Source organism: Pungitius pungitius, chromosome 2 (genome assembly GCF_949316345.1).
Source record: "Pungitius pungitius chromosome 2, fPunPun2.1, whole genome shotgun sequence".
Lineage (NCBI taxonomy): Eukaryota > Metazoa > Chordata > Actinopteri > Perciformes > Gasterosteidae > Pungitius > Pungitius pungitius.
Window position 1 is genome coordinate 860,214 of NC_084901.1, and position 10,141 is coordinate 870,354.

At 43.8% G+C, this 10,141-nt stretch overlaps 47 non-coding genes across 47 annotated transcripts; all 47 read left to right on the forward strand.

Moving 5' to 3' along the window:
* Nucleotides 1–90: 90 nt before the first annotated feature.
* Nucleotides 91–202, forward strand: trnal-uaa (transfer RNA leucine (anticodon UAA)). Its single transcript has 2 exons — nucleotides 91–128; nucleotides 157–202. It is a non-coding gene; the product is annotated as a tRNA-Leu (tRNA).
* A 100-nt stretch (nucleotides 203–302) lies between these two features.
* trnal-caa (transfer RNA leucine (anticodon CAA)) lies at nucleotides 303–413 on the forward strand. Its single transcript has 2 exons — nucleotides 303–340; nucleotides 368–413. It is a non-coding gene; the product is annotated as a tRNA-Leu (tRNA).
* A 100-nt stretch (nucleotides 414–513) lies between these two features.
* Nucleotides 514–624, forward strand: trnal-caa (transfer RNA leucine (anticodon CAA)). Its single transcript has 2 exons — nucleotides 514–551; nucleotides 579–624. It is a non-coding gene; the product is annotated as a tRNA-Leu (tRNA).
* A 99-nt stretch (nucleotides 625–723) lies between these two features.
* On the forward strand, nucleotides 724–835 carry trnal-uaa (transfer RNA leucine (anticodon UAA)). Its single transcript has 2 exons — nucleotides 724–761; nucleotides 790–835. It is a non-coding gene; the product is annotated as a tRNA-Leu (tRNA).
* Nucleotides 836–935: 100 nt separating this feature from the next.
* trnal-caa (transfer RNA leucine (anticodon CAA)) lies at nucleotides 936–1,046 on the forward strand. The gene is made up of 2 exons: nucleotides 936–973; nucleotides 1,001–1,046. It is a non-coding gene; the product is annotated as a tRNA-Leu (tRNA).
* Nucleotides 1,047–1,146: 100 nt separating this feature from the next.
* Nucleotides 1,147–1,257, forward strand: trnal-caa (transfer RNA leucine (anticodon CAA)). The gene is made up of 2 exons: nucleotides 1,147–1,184; nucleotides 1,212–1,257. It is a non-coding gene; the product is annotated as a tRNA-Leu (tRNA).
* A 99-nt stretch (nucleotides 1,258–1,356) lies between these two features.
* Nucleotides 1,357–1,468, forward strand: trnal-uaa (transfer RNA leucine (anticodon UAA)). Its single transcript has 2 exons — nucleotides 1,357–1,394; nucleotides 1,423–1,468. It is a non-coding gene; the product is annotated as a tRNA-Leu (tRNA).
* A 99-nt stretch (nucleotides 1,469–1,567) lies between these two features.
* On the forward strand, nucleotides 1,568–1,679 carry trnal-uaa (transfer RNA leucine (anticodon UAA)). The gene is made up of 2 exons: nucleotides 1,568–1,605; nucleotides 1,634–1,679. It is a non-coding gene; the product is annotated as a tRNA-Leu (tRNA).
* A 100-nt stretch (nucleotides 1,680–1,779) lies between these two features.
* trnal-caa (transfer RNA leucine (anticodon CAA)) lies at nucleotides 1,780–1,890 on the forward strand. The gene is made up of 2 exons: nucleotides 1,780–1,817; nucleotides 1,845–1,890. It is a non-coding gene; the product is annotated as a tRNA-Leu (tRNA).
* A 99-nt stretch (nucleotides 1,891–1,989) lies between these two features.
* On the forward strand, nucleotides 1,990–2,101 carry trnal-uaa (transfer RNA leucine (anticodon UAA)). The gene is made up of 2 exons: nucleotides 1,990–2,027; nucleotides 2,056–2,101. It is a non-coding gene; the product is annotated as a tRNA-Leu (tRNA).
* A 100-nt stretch (nucleotides 2,102–2,201) lies between these two features.
* On the forward strand, nucleotides 2,202–2,312 carry trnal-caa (transfer RNA leucine (anticodon CAA)). Its single transcript has 2 exons — nucleotides 2,202–2,239; nucleotides 2,267–2,312. It is a non-coding gene; the product is annotated as a tRNA-Leu (tRNA).
* Nucleotides 2,313–2,412: 100 nt separating this feature from the next.
* Nucleotides 2,413–2,523, forward strand: trnal-caa (transfer RNA leucine (anticodon CAA)). Its single transcript has 2 exons — nucleotides 2,413–2,450; nucleotides 2,478–2,523. It is a non-coding gene; the product is annotated as a tRNA-Leu (tRNA).
* Nucleotides 2,524–2,622: 99 nt separating this feature from the next.
* trnal-uaa (transfer RNA leucine (anticodon UAA)) lies at nucleotides 2,623–2,734 on the forward strand. The gene is made up of 2 exons: nucleotides 2,623–2,660; nucleotides 2,689–2,734. It is a non-coding gene; the product is annotated as a tRNA-Leu (tRNA).
* Nucleotides 2,735–2,834: 100 nt separating this feature from the next.
* On the forward strand, nucleotides 2,835–2,945 carry trnal-caa (transfer RNA leucine (anticodon CAA)). Its single transcript has 2 exons — nucleotides 2,835–2,872; nucleotides 2,900–2,945. It is a non-coding gene; the product is annotated as a tRNA-Leu (tRNA).
* Nucleotides 2,946–3,044: 99 nt separating this feature from the next.
* On the forward strand, nucleotides 3,045–3,156 carry trnal-uaa (transfer RNA leucine (anticodon UAA)). Its single transcript has 2 exons — nucleotides 3,045–3,082; nucleotides 3,111–3,156. It is a non-coding gene; the product is annotated as a tRNA-Leu (tRNA).
* Nucleotides 3,157–3,256: 100 nt separating this feature from the next.
* On the forward strand, nucleotides 3,257–3,367 carry trnal-caa (transfer RNA leucine (anticodon CAA)). Its single transcript has 2 exons — nucleotides 3,257–3,294; nucleotides 3,322–3,367. It is a non-coding gene; the product is annotated as a tRNA-Leu (tRNA).
* A 100-nt stretch (nucleotides 3,368–3,467) lies between these two features.
* trnal-caa (transfer RNA leucine (anticodon CAA)) lies at nucleotides 3,468–3,578 on the forward strand. Its single transcript has 2 exons — nucleotides 3,468–3,505; nucleotides 3,533–3,578. It is a non-coding gene; the product is annotated as a tRNA-Leu (tRNA).
* A 99-nt stretch (nucleotides 3,579–3,677) lies between these two features.
* On the forward strand, nucleotides 3,678–3,789 carry trnal-uaa (transfer RNA leucine (anticodon UAA)). Its single transcript has 2 exons — nucleotides 3,678–3,715; nucleotides 3,744–3,789. It is a non-coding gene; the product is annotated as a tRNA-Leu (tRNA).
* Nucleotides 3,790–3,889: 100 nt separating this feature from the next.
* trnal-caa (transfer RNA leucine (anticodon CAA)) lies at nucleotides 3,890–4,000 on the forward strand. Its single transcript has 2 exons — nucleotides 3,890–3,927; nucleotides 3,955–4,000. It is a non-coding gene; the product is annotated as a tRNA-Leu (tRNA).
* A 100-nt stretch (nucleotides 4,001–4,100) lies between these two features.
* trnal-caa (transfer RNA leucine (anticodon CAA)) lies at nucleotides 4,101–4,211 on the forward strand. The gene is made up of 2 exons: nucleotides 4,101–4,138; nucleotides 4,166–4,211. It is a non-coding gene; the product is annotated as a tRNA-Leu (tRNA).
* A 100-nt stretch (nucleotides 4,212–4,311) lies between these two features.
* Nucleotides 4,312–4,422, forward strand: trnal-caa (transfer RNA leucine (anticodon CAA)). Its single transcript has 2 exons — nucleotides 4,312–4,349; nucleotides 4,377–4,422. It is a non-coding gene; the product is annotated as a tRNA-Leu (tRNA).
* A 99-nt stretch (nucleotides 4,423–4,521) lies between these two features.
* trnal-uaa (transfer RNA leucine (anticodon UAA)) lies at nucleotides 4,522–4,633 on the forward strand. Its single transcript has 2 exons — nucleotides 4,522–4,559; nucleotides 4,588–4,633. It is a non-coding gene; the product is annotated as a tRNA-Leu (tRNA).
* Nucleotides 4,634–4,733: 100 nt separating this feature from the next.
* trnal-caa (transfer RNA leucine (anticodon CAA)) lies at nucleotides 4,734–4,844 on the forward strand. Its single transcript has 2 exons — nucleotides 4,734–4,771; nucleotides 4,799–4,844. It is a non-coding gene; the product is annotated as a tRNA-Leu (tRNA).
* A 100-nt stretch (nucleotides 4,845–4,944) lies between these two features.
* On the forward strand, nucleotides 4,945–5,055 carry trnal-caa (transfer RNA leucine (anticodon CAA)). Its single transcript has 2 exons — nucleotides 4,945–4,982; nucleotides 5,010–5,055. It is a non-coding gene; the product is annotated as a tRNA-Leu (tRNA).
* Nucleotides 5,056–5,154: 99 nt separating this feature from the next.
* Nucleotides 5,155–5,266, forward strand: trnal-uaa (transfer RNA leucine (anticodon UAA)). Its single transcript has 2 exons — nucleotides 5,155–5,192; nucleotides 5,221–5,266. It is a non-coding gene; the product is annotated as a tRNA-Leu (tRNA).
* A 100-nt stretch (nucleotides 5,267–5,366) lies between these two features.
* Nucleotides 5,367–5,477, forward strand: trnal-caa (transfer RNA leucine (anticodon CAA)). Its single transcript has 2 exons — nucleotides 5,367–5,404; nucleotides 5,432–5,477. It is a non-coding gene; the product is annotated as a tRNA-Leu (tRNA).
* Nucleotides 5,478–5,577: 100 nt separating this feature from the next.
* Nucleotides 5,578–5,689, forward strand: trnal-caa (transfer RNA leucine (anticodon CAA)). Its single transcript has 2 exons — nucleotides 5,578–5,615; nucleotides 5,644–5,689. It is a non-coding gene; the product is annotated as a tRNA-Leu (tRNA).
* Nucleotides 5,690–5,789: 100 nt separating this feature from the next.
* trnal-caa (transfer RNA leucine (anticodon CAA)) lies at nucleotides 5,790–5,900 on the forward strand. Its single transcript has 2 exons — nucleotides 5,790–5,827; nucleotides 5,855–5,900. It is a non-coding gene; the product is annotated as a tRNA-Leu (tRNA).
* A 99-nt stretch (nucleotides 5,901–5,999) lies between these two features.
* Nucleotides 6,000–6,111, forward strand: trnal-uaa (transfer RNA leucine (anticodon UAA)). Its single transcript has 2 exons — nucleotides 6,000–6,037; nucleotides 6,066–6,111. It is a non-coding gene; the product is annotated as a tRNA-Leu (tRNA).
* A 100-nt stretch (nucleotides 6,112–6,211) lies between these two features.
* trnal-caa (transfer RNA leucine (anticodon CAA)) lies at nucleotides 6,212–6,322 on the forward strand. The gene is made up of 2 exons: nucleotides 6,212–6,249; nucleotides 6,277–6,322. It is a non-coding gene; the product is annotated as a tRNA-Leu (tRNA).
* Nucleotides 6,323–6,421: 99 nt separating this feature from the next.
* On the forward strand, nucleotides 6,422–6,533 carry trnal-uaa (transfer RNA leucine (anticodon UAA)). The gene is made up of 2 exons: nucleotides 6,422–6,459; nucleotides 6,488–6,533. It is a non-coding gene; the product is annotated as a tRNA-Leu (tRNA).
* A 100-nt stretch (nucleotides 6,534–6,633) lies between these two features.
* On the forward strand, nucleotides 6,634–6,744 carry trnal-caa (transfer RNA leucine (anticodon CAA)). Its single transcript has 2 exons — nucleotides 6,634–6,671; nucleotides 6,699–6,744. It is a non-coding gene; the product is annotated as a tRNA-Leu (tRNA).
* Nucleotides 6,745–6,843: 99 nt separating this feature from the next.
* trnal-uaa (transfer RNA leucine (anticodon UAA)) lies at nucleotides 6,844–6,955 on the forward strand. The gene is made up of 2 exons: nucleotides 6,844–6,881; nucleotides 6,910–6,955. It is a non-coding gene; the product is annotated as a tRNA-Leu (tRNA).
* A 100-nt stretch (nucleotides 6,956–7,055) lies between these two features.
* trnal-caa (transfer RNA leucine (anticodon CAA)) lies at nucleotides 7,056–7,166 on the forward strand. The gene is made up of 2 exons: nucleotides 7,056–7,093; nucleotides 7,121–7,166. It is a non-coding gene; the product is annotated as a tRNA-Leu (tRNA).
* A 100-nt stretch (nucleotides 7,167–7,266) lies between these two features.
* On the forward strand, nucleotides 7,267–7,377 carry trnal-caa (transfer RNA leucine (anticodon CAA)). The gene is made up of 2 exons: nucleotides 7,267–7,304; nucleotides 7,332–7,377. It is a non-coding gene; the product is annotated as a tRNA-Leu (tRNA).
* Nucleotides 7,378–7,477: 100 nt separating this feature from the next.
* Nucleotides 7,478–7,588, forward strand: trnal-caa (transfer RNA leucine (anticodon CAA)). The gene is made up of 2 exons: nucleotides 7,478–7,515; nucleotides 7,543–7,588. It is a non-coding gene; the product is annotated as a tRNA-Leu (tRNA).
* A 99-nt stretch (nucleotides 7,589–7,687) lies between these two features.
* trnal-uaa (transfer RNA leucine (anticodon UAA)) lies at nucleotides 7,688–7,799 on the forward strand. The gene is made up of 2 exons: nucleotides 7,688–7,725; nucleotides 7,754–7,799. It is a non-coding gene; the product is annotated as a tRNA-Leu (tRNA).
* Nucleotides 7,800–7,899: 100 nt separating this feature from the next.
* trnal-caa (transfer RNA leucine (anticodon CAA)) lies at nucleotides 7,900–8,010 on the forward strand. Its single transcript has 2 exons — nucleotides 7,900–7,937; nucleotides 7,965–8,010. It is a non-coding gene; the product is annotated as a tRNA-Leu (tRNA).
* A 100-nt stretch (nucleotides 8,011–8,110) lies between these two features.
* On the forward strand, nucleotides 8,111–8,221 carry trnal-caa (transfer RNA leucine (anticodon CAA)). Its single transcript has 2 exons — nucleotides 8,111–8,148; nucleotides 8,176–8,221. It is a non-coding gene; the product is annotated as a tRNA-Leu (tRNA).
* A 99-nt stretch (nucleotides 8,222–8,320) lies between these two features.
* trnal-uaa (transfer RNA leucine (anticodon UAA)) lies at nucleotides 8,321–8,432 on the forward strand. The gene is made up of 2 exons: nucleotides 8,321–8,358; nucleotides 8,387–8,432. It is a non-coding gene; the product is annotated as a tRNA-Leu (tRNA).
* A 100-nt stretch (nucleotides 8,433–8,532) lies between these two features.
* trnal-caa (transfer RNA leucine (anticodon CAA)) lies at nucleotides 8,533–8,643 on the forward strand. The gene is made up of 2 exons: nucleotides 8,533–8,570; nucleotides 8,598–8,643. It is a non-coding gene; the product is annotated as a tRNA-Leu (tRNA).
* A 99-nt stretch (nucleotides 8,644–8,742) lies between these two features.
* Nucleotides 8,743–8,854, forward strand: trnal-uaa (transfer RNA leucine (anticodon UAA)). Its single transcript has 2 exons — nucleotides 8,743–8,780; nucleotides 8,809–8,854. It is a non-coding gene; the product is annotated as a tRNA-Leu (tRNA).
* A 100-nt stretch (nucleotides 8,855–8,954) lies between these two features.
* trnal-caa (transfer RNA leucine (anticodon CAA)) lies at nucleotides 8,955–9,065 on the forward strand. Its single transcript has 2 exons — nucleotides 8,955–8,992; nucleotides 9,020–9,065. It is a non-coding gene; the product is annotated as a tRNA-Leu (tRNA).
* A 100-nt stretch (nucleotides 9,066–9,165) lies between these two features.
* trnal-caa (transfer RNA leucine (anticodon CAA)) lies at nucleotides 9,166–9,276 on the forward strand. The gene is made up of 2 exons: nucleotides 9,166–9,203; nucleotides 9,231–9,276. It is a non-coding gene; the product is annotated as a tRNA-Leu (tRNA).
* Nucleotides 9,277–9,375: 99 nt separating this feature from the next.
* trnal-uaa (transfer RNA leucine (anticodon UAA)) lies at nucleotides 9,376–9,487 on the forward strand. Its single transcript has 2 exons — nucleotides 9,376–9,413; nucleotides 9,442–9,487. It is a non-coding gene; the product is annotated as a tRNA-Leu (tRNA).
* A 312-nt stretch (nucleotides 9,488–9,799) lies between these two features.
* trnal-uaa (transfer RNA leucine (anticodon UAA)) lies at nucleotides 9,800–9,911 on the forward strand. The gene is made up of 2 exons: nucleotides 9,800–9,837; nucleotides 9,866–9,911. It is a non-coding gene; the product is annotated as a tRNA-Leu (tRNA).
* A 100-nt stretch (nucleotides 9,912–10,011) lies between these two features.
* trnal-caa (transfer RNA leucine (anticodon CAA)) lies at nucleotides 10,012–10,122 on the forward strand. The gene is made up of 2 exons: nucleotides 10,012–10,049; nucleotides 10,077–10,122. It is a non-coding gene; the product is annotated as a tRNA-Leu (tRNA).
* Nucleotides 10,123–10,141: the final 19 nt, after the last annotated feature.

Below are 10,141 nucleotides of genomic sequence, written 5' to 3' on the forward strand. Positions count from 1 at the left end.
ACTTTTATGATTCACTCTGGACACTGACTCATTTGGACATGCTGCTTTTTAGATGGTATATTTATCATTTTTTAATACATCAGTTCAAATGTCAGGATGGCCGAGTGGTCTAAGGCGCCAGACTTAAGTTTCGACTCTGTTCTCAGCAAAAAAGACTTCTGGTCTCCAATTGGAGGCGTGGGTTCAAATCCCACTTCTGACATGTCAAACTACTTTTATGATTCACTCTGGACACTGACTCATTTGGACATGCTGCTTTTTTAGGTGGTATATTCATCGTTTTTTAACACTGCAGTGCTAATGTCAGGATGGCCGAGTGGTCTAAGGTGCCAGACTCAAGGTTGGAAACCTTTCTCAGGAAAGAGGCTTCTGGTCTCCGATTGGAGGCGTGGTTTCAAATCCCACTTCTGACATGTCAAACTACTTTTATGATTCACTCTGGACACTGACTCATTTGGACATGCTGCTTTTTTAGGTGGTATATTCATCGTTTTTCAACACTGCACTGCTAAAGTCAGGATGGCCGAGTGGTCTAAGGCGCCAGACTCAAGGTTGGAAACCTTTCTCAGGAAAGAGGCTTCTGGTCTCCGATTGGAGGCGTGGGTTCAAATCCCACTTCTGACATGTCAAACTACTTTTATGATTCACTCTGGACACTGACTCATTTGGACATGCTGCTTTTTAGATGGTATATTTATCGTTTTTTAATACATCAGTTCAAATGTCAGGATGGCCGAGTGGTCTAAGGCGCCAGACTTAAGTTTCGACTCTGTTCTCAGCAAAAAAGACTTCTGGTCTCCAATTGGAGGCGTGGGTTCAAATCCCACTTCTGACATGTCAAACTACTTTTATGATTCACTCTGGACACTGACTCATTTGGACATGCTGCTTTTTTAGGTGGTATATTCATCGTTTTTTAACACTGCAGTGCTAATGTCAGGATGGCCGAGTGGTCTAAGGCGCCAGACTCAAGGTTGGAAACCTTTCTCAGGAAAGAGGCTTCTGGTCTCCGATTGGAGGCGTGGGTTCAAATCCCACTTCTGACATGTCAAACTACTTTTATGATTCACTCTGGACACTGACTCATTTGGACATGCTGCTTTTTTAGGTGGTATATTCATCGTTTTTCAACACTGCACTGCTAAGGTCAGGATGGCCGAGTGGTCTAAGGCGCCAGACTCAAGGTTGGAAACCTTTCTCAGGAAAGAGGCTTCTGGTCTCCGATTGGAGGCGTGGGTTCAAATCCCACTTCTGACATGTCAAACTGCTTTTATGATTCACTCTGGACACTGACTCATTTGGACATGCTGCTTTTTAGATGGTATATTTATCGTTTTTTAATACATCAGTTCAAATGTCAGGATGGCCGAGTGGTCTAAGGCGCCAGACTTAAGTTTCGACTCTGTTCTCAGCAAAAAAGACTTCTGGTCTCCAATCGGAGGCGTGGGTTCAAATCCCACTTCTGACATGTCAAACTACTTTTATGATTCACTCTGGACACTGACTCATTTGGACATGCTGGTTTTTAGATGGTATATTTATCGTTTTTAAATACATCAGTTCAAATGTCAGGATGGCCGAGTGGTCTAAGGCGCCAGACTTAAGTTTCGACTCTGTTCTCAGCAAAAAAGACTTCTGGTCTCCAATTGGAGGCGTGGGTTCAAATCCCACTTCTGACATGTCAAACTACTTTTATGATTCACTCTGGACACTGACTCATTTGGACATGCTGCTTTTTTAGGTGGTATATTCATCGTTTTTTAACACTGCAGTGCTAATGTCAGGATGGCCGAGTGGTCTAAGGCGCCAGACTCAAGGTTGGAAACCTTTCTCAGGAAAGAGGCTTCTGGTCTCCGATTGGAGGCGTGGGTTCAAATCCCACTTCTGACATGTCAAACTACTTTTATGATTCACTCTGGACACTGACTCATTTGGACATGCTGCTTTTTAGATGGTATATTTATCGTTTTTTAATACATCAGTTCAAATGTCAGGATGGCCGAGTGGTCTAAGGCGCCAGACTTAAGTTTCGACTCTGTTCTCAGCAAAAAAGACTTCTGGTGTCCAATTGGAGGCGTGGGTTCAAATCCCACTTCTGACATGTCAAACTACTTTTATGATTCACTCTGGACACTGACTCATTTGGACATGCTGCTTTTTTAGGTGGTATATTCATCGTTTTTTAACACTGCAGTGCTAATGTCAGGATGGCCGAGTGGTCTAAGGCGCCAGACTCAAGGTTGGAAACCTTTCTCAGGAAAGAGGCTTCTGGTCTCCGATTGGAGGCGTGGGTTCAAATCCCACTTCTGACATGTCAAACTACTTTTATCATTCACTCTGGACACTGACTCATTTGGACATGCTGCTTTTTTAGGTGGTATATTCATCGTTTTTCAACACTGCACTGCTAAAGTCAGGATGGCCGAGTGGTCTAAGGCGCCAGACTCAAGGTTGGAAACCTTTCTCAGGAAAGAGGCTTCTGGTCTCCGATTGGAGGCGTGGGTTCAAATCCCACTTCTGACATGTCAAACTACTTTTATGATTCACTCTGGACACTGACTCATTTGGACATGCTGCTTTTTAGATGGTATATTTATCGTTTTTTAATACATCAGTTCAAATGTCAGGATGGCCGAGTGGTCTAAGGCGCCAGACTTAAGTTTCGACTCTGTTCTCAGCAAAAAAGACTTCTGGTCTCCAATTGGAGGCGTGGGTTCAAATCCTACTTCTGACATGTCAAACTACTTTTATGATTCACTCTGGACACTGACTCATTTGGACATGCTGCTTTTTTAGGTGGTATATTCATCGTTTTTTAACACTGCAGTGCTAATGTCAGGATGGCCGAGTGGTCTAAGGCGCCAGACTCAAGGTTGGAAACCTTTCTCAGGAAAGAGGCTTCTGGTCTCCGATTGGAGGCGTGGGTTCAAATCCCACTTCTGACATGTCAAACTGCTTTTATGATTCACTCTGGACACTGACTCATTTGGACATGCTGCTTTTTAGATGGTATATTTATCGTTTTTTAATACATCAGTTCAAATGTCAGGATGGCCGAGTGGTCTAAGGCGCCAGACTTAAGTTTCGACTCTGTTCTCAGCAAAAAAGACTTCTGGTCTCCAATTGGAGGCGTGGGTTCAAATCCCACTTCTGACATGTCAAACTACTTTTATGATTCACTCTGGACACTGACTCATTTGGACATGCTGCTTTTTTAGGTGGTATATTCATCGTTTTTTAACACTGCAGTGCTAATGTCAGGATGGCCGAGTGGTCTAAGGCGCCAGACTCAAGGTTGGAAACCTTTCTCAGGAAAGAGGCTTCTGGTCTCCGATTGGAGGCGTGGGTTCAAATCCCACTTCTGACATGTCAAACTACTTTTATGATTCACTCTGGACACTGACTCATTTGGACATGCTGCTTTTTTAGGTGGTATATTCATCGTTTTTCAACACTGCACTGCTAAAGTCAGGATGGCCGAGTGGTCTAAGGCGCCAGACTCAAGGTTGGAAACCTTTCTCAGGAAAGAGGCTTCTGGTCTCCGATTGGAGGCGTGGGTTCAAATCCCACTTCTGACATGTTAAACTACTTTTATGATTCACTCTGGACACTGACTCATTTGGACATGCTGCTTTTTAGATGGTATATTTATCATTTTTTAATACATCAGTTCAAATGTCAGGATGGCCGAGTGGTCTAAGGCGCCAGACTTAAGTTTCGACTCTGTTCTCAGCAAAAAAGACTTCTGGTCTCCAATTGGAGGCGTGGGTTCAAATCCCACTTCTGACATGTCAAACTACTTTTATGATTCACTCTGGACACTGACTCATTTGGACATGCTGCTTTTTTAGGTGGTCTATTCATCGTTTTTTAACACTGCAGTGCTAATGTCAGGATGGCCGAGTGGTCTAAGGCGCCAGACTCAAGGTTGGAAACCTTTCTCAGGAAAGAGGCTTCTGGTCTCCGATTGGAGGCGTGGTTTCAAATCCCACTTCTGACATGTCAAACTACTTTTATGATTCACTCTGGACACTGACTCATTTGGACATGCTGCTTTTTTAGGTGGTATATTCATCGTTTTTTAACACTGCAGTGCTAATGTCAGGATGGCCGAGTGGTCTAAGGCGCCAGACTCAAGGTTGGAAACCTTTCTCAGGAAAGAGGCTTCTGGTCTCCGATTGGAGGCGTGGGTTCAAATCCCACTTCTGACATGTCAAACTACTTTTATGATTCACTCTGGACACTGACTCATTTGGACATGCTGCTTTTTTAGGTGGTATATTCATCGTTTTTCAACACTGCACTGCTAAAGTCAGGATGGCCGAGTGGTCTAAGGCGCCAGACTCAAGGTTGGAAACCTTTCTCAGGAAAGAGGCTTCTGGTCTCCGATTGGAGGCGTGGGTTCAAATCCCACTTCTGACATGTTAAACTACTTTTATGATTCACTCTGGACACTGACTCATTTGGACATGCTGCTTTTTAGATGGTATATTTATCATTTTTTAATACATCAGTTCAAATGTCAGGATGGCCGAGTGGTCTAAGGCGCCAGACTTAAGTTTCGACTCTGTTCTCAGCAAAAAAGACTTCTGGTCTCCAATTGGAGGCGTGGGTTCAAATCCCACTTCTGACATGTCAAACTACTTTTATGATTCACTCTGGACACTGACTCATTTGGACATGCTGCTTTTTTAGGTGGTCTATTCATCGTTTTTTAACACTGCAGTGCTAATGTCAGGATGGCCGAGTGGTCTAAGGCGCCAGACTCAAGGTTGGAAACCTTTCTCAGGAAAGAGGCTTCTGGTCTCCGATTGGAGGCGTGGTTTCAAATCCCACTTCTGACATGTCAAACTACTTTTATGATTCACTCTGGACACTGACTCATTTGGACATGCTGCTTTTTTAGGTGGTATATTCATCGCTTTTCAACACTGCACTGCTAAAGTCAGGATGGCCGAGTGGTCTAAGGCGCCAGACTCAAGGTTGGAAACCTTTCTCAGGAAAGAGGCTTCTGGTCTCCGATTGGAGGCGTGGGTTCAAATCCCACTTCTGACATGTCAAACTACTTTTATGATTCACTCTGGACACTGACTCATTTGGACATGCTGCTTTTTAGATGGTATATTTATCATTTTTTAATACATCAGTTCAAATGTCAGGATGGCCGAGTGGTCTAAGGCGCCAGACTTAAGTTTCGACTCTGTTCTCAGCAAAAAAGACTTCTGGTCTCCAATTGGAGGCGTGGGTTCAAATCCCACTTCTGACATGTCAAACTACTTTTATGATTCACTCTGGACACTGACTCATTTGGACATGCTGCTTTTTTAGGTGGTATATTCATCGTTTTTTAATACTGCAGTGCTAATGTCAGGATGGCCGAGTGGTCTAAGGCGCCAGACTCAAGGTTGGAAACCTTTCTCAGGAAAGAGGCTTCTGGTCTCCGTTTGGAGGCGTGGGTTCAAATCCCACTTGTGACATGTCAAACTACTTTTTATGATTCACTCTGGACACTGACTCATTTGGACATGCTGCTTTTTAGATGGTATATTTATCGTTTTTTAATACATCAGTTCAAATGTCAGGATGGCCGAGTGGTCTAAGGCGCCAGACTCAAGGTTGGAAACCTTTCTCAGCAAAAAAGACTTCTGGTCTCCAATTGGAGGCGTGGGTTCAAATCCCACTTCTGACATGTCAAACTACTTTTATGATTCACTCTGGACACTGACTCATTTGGACATGCTGCTTTTTTAGGTGGTATATTCATCGTTTTTTAACACTGCAGTGCTAATGTCAGGATGGCCGAGTGGTCTAAGGCGCCAGACTCAAGGTTGGAAACCTTTCTCAGGAAAGAGGCTTCTGGTCTCCGATTGGAGGCGTGGGTTCAAATCCCACTTCTGACATGTCAAACTACTTTTATGATTCACTCTGGACACTGACTCATTTGGACATGCTGCTTTTTAGATGGTATATTTATCGTTTTTTAATACATCAGTTCAAATGTCAGGATGGCCGAGTGGTCTAAGGCGCCAGACTTAAGTTTCGACTCTGTTCTCAGCAAAAAAGACTTCTGGTGTCCAATTGGAGGCGTGGGTTCAAATCCCACTTCTGACATGTCAAACTACTTTTATGATTCACTCTGGACACTGACTCATTTGGACATGCTGCTTTTTTAGGTGGTATATTCATCGTTTTTCAACACTGCACTGCTAAAGTCAGGATGGCCGAGTGGTCTAAGGCGCCAGACTCAAGGTTGGAAACCTTTCTCAGGAAAGAGGCTTCTGGTCTCCGATTGGAGGCGTGGGTTCAAATCCCACTTCTGACATGTCAAACTACTTTTATGATTCACTCTGGACACTGACTCATTTGGACATGCTGCTTTTTAGATGGTATATTTATCGTTTTTTAATACATCAGTTTAAATGTCAGGATGGCCGAGTGGTCTAAGGCGCCAGACTTAAGTTTCGACTCTGTTCTCAGCAAAAAAGACTTCTGGTCTCCAATTGGAGGCGTGGGTTCAAATCCTACTTCTGACATGTCAAACTACTTTTATGATTCACTCTGGACACTGACTCATTTGGACATGCTGCTTTTTTAGGTGGTATATTCATCGTTTTTTAACACTGCAGTGCTAATGTCAGGATGGCCGAGTGGTCTAAGGCGCCAGACTCAAGGTTGGAAACCTTTCTCAGGAAAGAGGCTTCTGGTCTCCGATTGGAGGCGTGGGTTCAAATCCCACTTCTGACATGTCAAACTGCTTTTATGATTCACTCTGGACACTGACTCATTTGGACATGCTGCTTTTTAGATGGTATATTTATCGTTTTTTAATACATCAGTTCAAATGTCAGGATGGCCGAGTGGTCTAAGGCGCCAGACTTAAGTTTCGACTCTGTTCTCAGCAAAAAAGACTTCTGGTCTCCAATTGGAGGCGTGGGTTCAAATCCCACTTCTGACATGTCAAACTACTTTTATGATTCACTCTGGACACTGACTCATTTGGACATGCTGCTTTTTTAGGTGGTATATTCATCGTTTTTTAACACTGCAGTGCTAATGTCAGGATGGCCGAGTGGTCTAAGGCGCCAGACTCAAGGTTGGAAACCTTTCTCAGGAAAGAGGCTTCTGGTCTCCGATTGGAAGCGTGGGTTCAAATCCCACTTCTGACATGTCAAACTACTTTTATGATTCACTCTGGACACTGACTCATTTGGACATGCTGCTTTTTTTGGTGGTATATTCATCGTTTTTTAACACTGCAGTGCTAATGTCTGGATGGCCGAGTGGTCTAAGGCGCCAGACTCAAGGTTGGAAACCTTTCTCAGGAAAGAGGCTTCTGGTCTCCGATTGGAGGCGTGGGTTCAAATCCCACTTCTGACATGTCAAACTACTTTTATGATTCACTCTGGACACTGACTCATTTGGACATGCTGCTTTTTTAGGTGGTATATTCATCGTTTTTCAACACTGCACTGCTAAAGTCAGGATGGCCGAGTGGTCTAAGGCGCCAGACTCAAGGTTGGAAACCTTTCTCAGGAAAGAGGCTTCTGGTCTCCGATTGGAGGCGTGGGTTCAAATCCCACTTCTGACATGTCAAACTACTTTTATGATTCACTCTGGACACTGACTCATTTGGACATGCTGCTTTTTAGATGGTATATTTATCGTTTTTTAATACATCAGTTCAAATGTCAGGATGGCCGAGTGGTCTAAGGCGCCAGACTTAAGTTTCGACTCTGTTCTCAGCAAAAAAGACTTCTGGTCTCCAATTGGAGGCGTGGGTTCAAATCCCACTTCTGACATGTCAAACTACTTTTATCATTCACTCTGGACACTGACTCATTTGGACATGCTGCTTTTTTAGGTGGTATATTCATCGTTTTTTAACACTGCAGTGCTAATGTCAGGATGGCCGAGTGGTCTAAGGCGCCAGACTCAAGGTTGGAAACCTTTCTCAGGAAAGAGGCTTCTGGTCTCCGATTGGAGGCGTGGGTTCAAATCCCACTTCTGACATGTCAAACTACTTTTATGATTCACTCTGGAAACTGACTCATTTGGACATGCTGCTTTTTTAGGTGGTATATTCATCGTTTTTCAACACTGCACTGCTAAAGTCAGGATGGCCGAGTGGTCTAAGGCGCCAGACTCAAGGTTGAAAACCTTTCTCAGGAAAGAGGCTTCTGGTCTCCGATTGGAGTCGTGGGTTCAAATCCCACTTCTGACATGTCAAACTACTTTTATGATTCACTCTGGACACTGACTCATTTGGACATGCTGCTTTTTAGATGGTATATTTATCGTTTTTTAATACATCAGTTCAAATGTCAGGATGGCCGAGTGGTCTAAGGCGCCAGACTTAAGTTTCGACTCTGTTCTCAGCAAAAAAGACTTCTGGTCTCCAATTGGAGGCGTGGGTTCAAATCCCACTTCTGACATGTCAAACTACTTTTATGATTCACTCTGGACACTGACTCATTTGGACATGCTGCTTTTTTAGGTGGTATATTCATCGTTTTTCAACACTGCACTGCTAAAGTCAGGATGGCCGAGTGGTCTAAGGCGCCAGACTCAAGGTTGGAAACCTTTCTCAGGAAAGAGGCTTCTGGTCTCCGATTGGAGGCGTGGGTTCAAATCCCACTTCTGACATGTCAAACTACTTTTATGATTCACTCTGGACACTGACTCATTTGGACATGCTGCTTTTTAGATGGTATATTTATCGTTTTTTAATACATCAGTTCAAATGTCAGGATGGCCGAGTGGTCTAAGGCGCCAGACTTAAGTTTCGACTCTGTTCTCAGCAAAAAAGACTTCTGGTCTCCAATTGGAGGCGTGGGTTCAAATCCCACTTCTGACATGTCAAACTACTTTTATCATTCACTCTGGACACTGACTCATTTGGACATGCTGCTTTTTTAGGTGGTATATTCATCGTTTTTTAACACTGCAGTGCTAATGTCAGGATGGCCGAGTGGTCTAAGGCGCCAGACTCAAGGTTGGAAACCTTTCTCAGGAAAGAGGCTTCTGGTCTCCGATTGGAGGCGTGGGTTCAAATCCCACTTCTGACATGTCAAACTACTTTTATGATTCACTCTGGAAACTGACTCATTTGGACATGCTGCTTTTTTAGGTGGTATATTCATCGTTTTTCAACACTGCACTGCTAAAGTCAGGATGGCCGAGTGGTCTAAGGCGCCAGACTCAAGGTTGGAAACCTTTCTCAGGAAAGAGGCTTCTGGTCTCCGATTGGAGGCGTGGGTTCAAATCCCACTTCTGACATGTCAAACTACTTTTATGATTCACTCTGGACACTGACTCATTTGGACATGCTGGTTTTTAGATGGTATATTTATCGTTTTTTAATACATCAGTTCAAATGTCAGGATGGCCGAGTGGTCTAAGGCGCCAGACTTAAGTTTCGACTCTGTTCTCAGCAAAAAAGACTTCTGGTCTCCAATTGGAGGCGTGGGTTCAAATCCCACTTCTGACATGTCAAACTACTTTTATGATTCACTCTGGACACTGACTCATTTGGACATGCTGCTTTTTTACGTGGTATATTCATCGTTTTTCAACACTGCACTGCTAATGTCAGGATGTCCGAGTGGTCTAAGGCGCCAGACTCAAGGTTGGAAACCTTTCTCAGGAAAGAGGCTTCTGTCCTCTCTGATTGGAGGCGTGGGTTCAAATCCCTCTTCTGACATGTCAAACTACTTTTATGATTCACTGTGGACACTGACTCATTTGGACATGCTGCTTTTTAGATGGTATATTTATCGTTTTTTAATACATCAGTTCAAATGTCAGGATGGCCGAGTGGTCTAAGGCGCCAGACTTAAGTTTCGACTCTGTTCTCAGCAAAAAAGACTTCTGGTCTCCAATTGGAGGCGTGGGTTCAAATCCCACTTCTGACATGTCAAACTACTTTTATGATTCACTCTGGACACTGACTCATTTGGACATGCTTCTTTTTTAGGTGGTATATTCATCGTTTTTTAACACTGCAATGCTAATGTCAGGATGGCCGAGTGGTCTAAGGCGCCAGACTCAAGGTTGAAAACCTTTCTCAGGAAAGAGGCTTCTGGTCTCCGATTGGAGGCGTGGGTTCAAATCCCACTTCTGACATGTCAAACTACTTTTATGA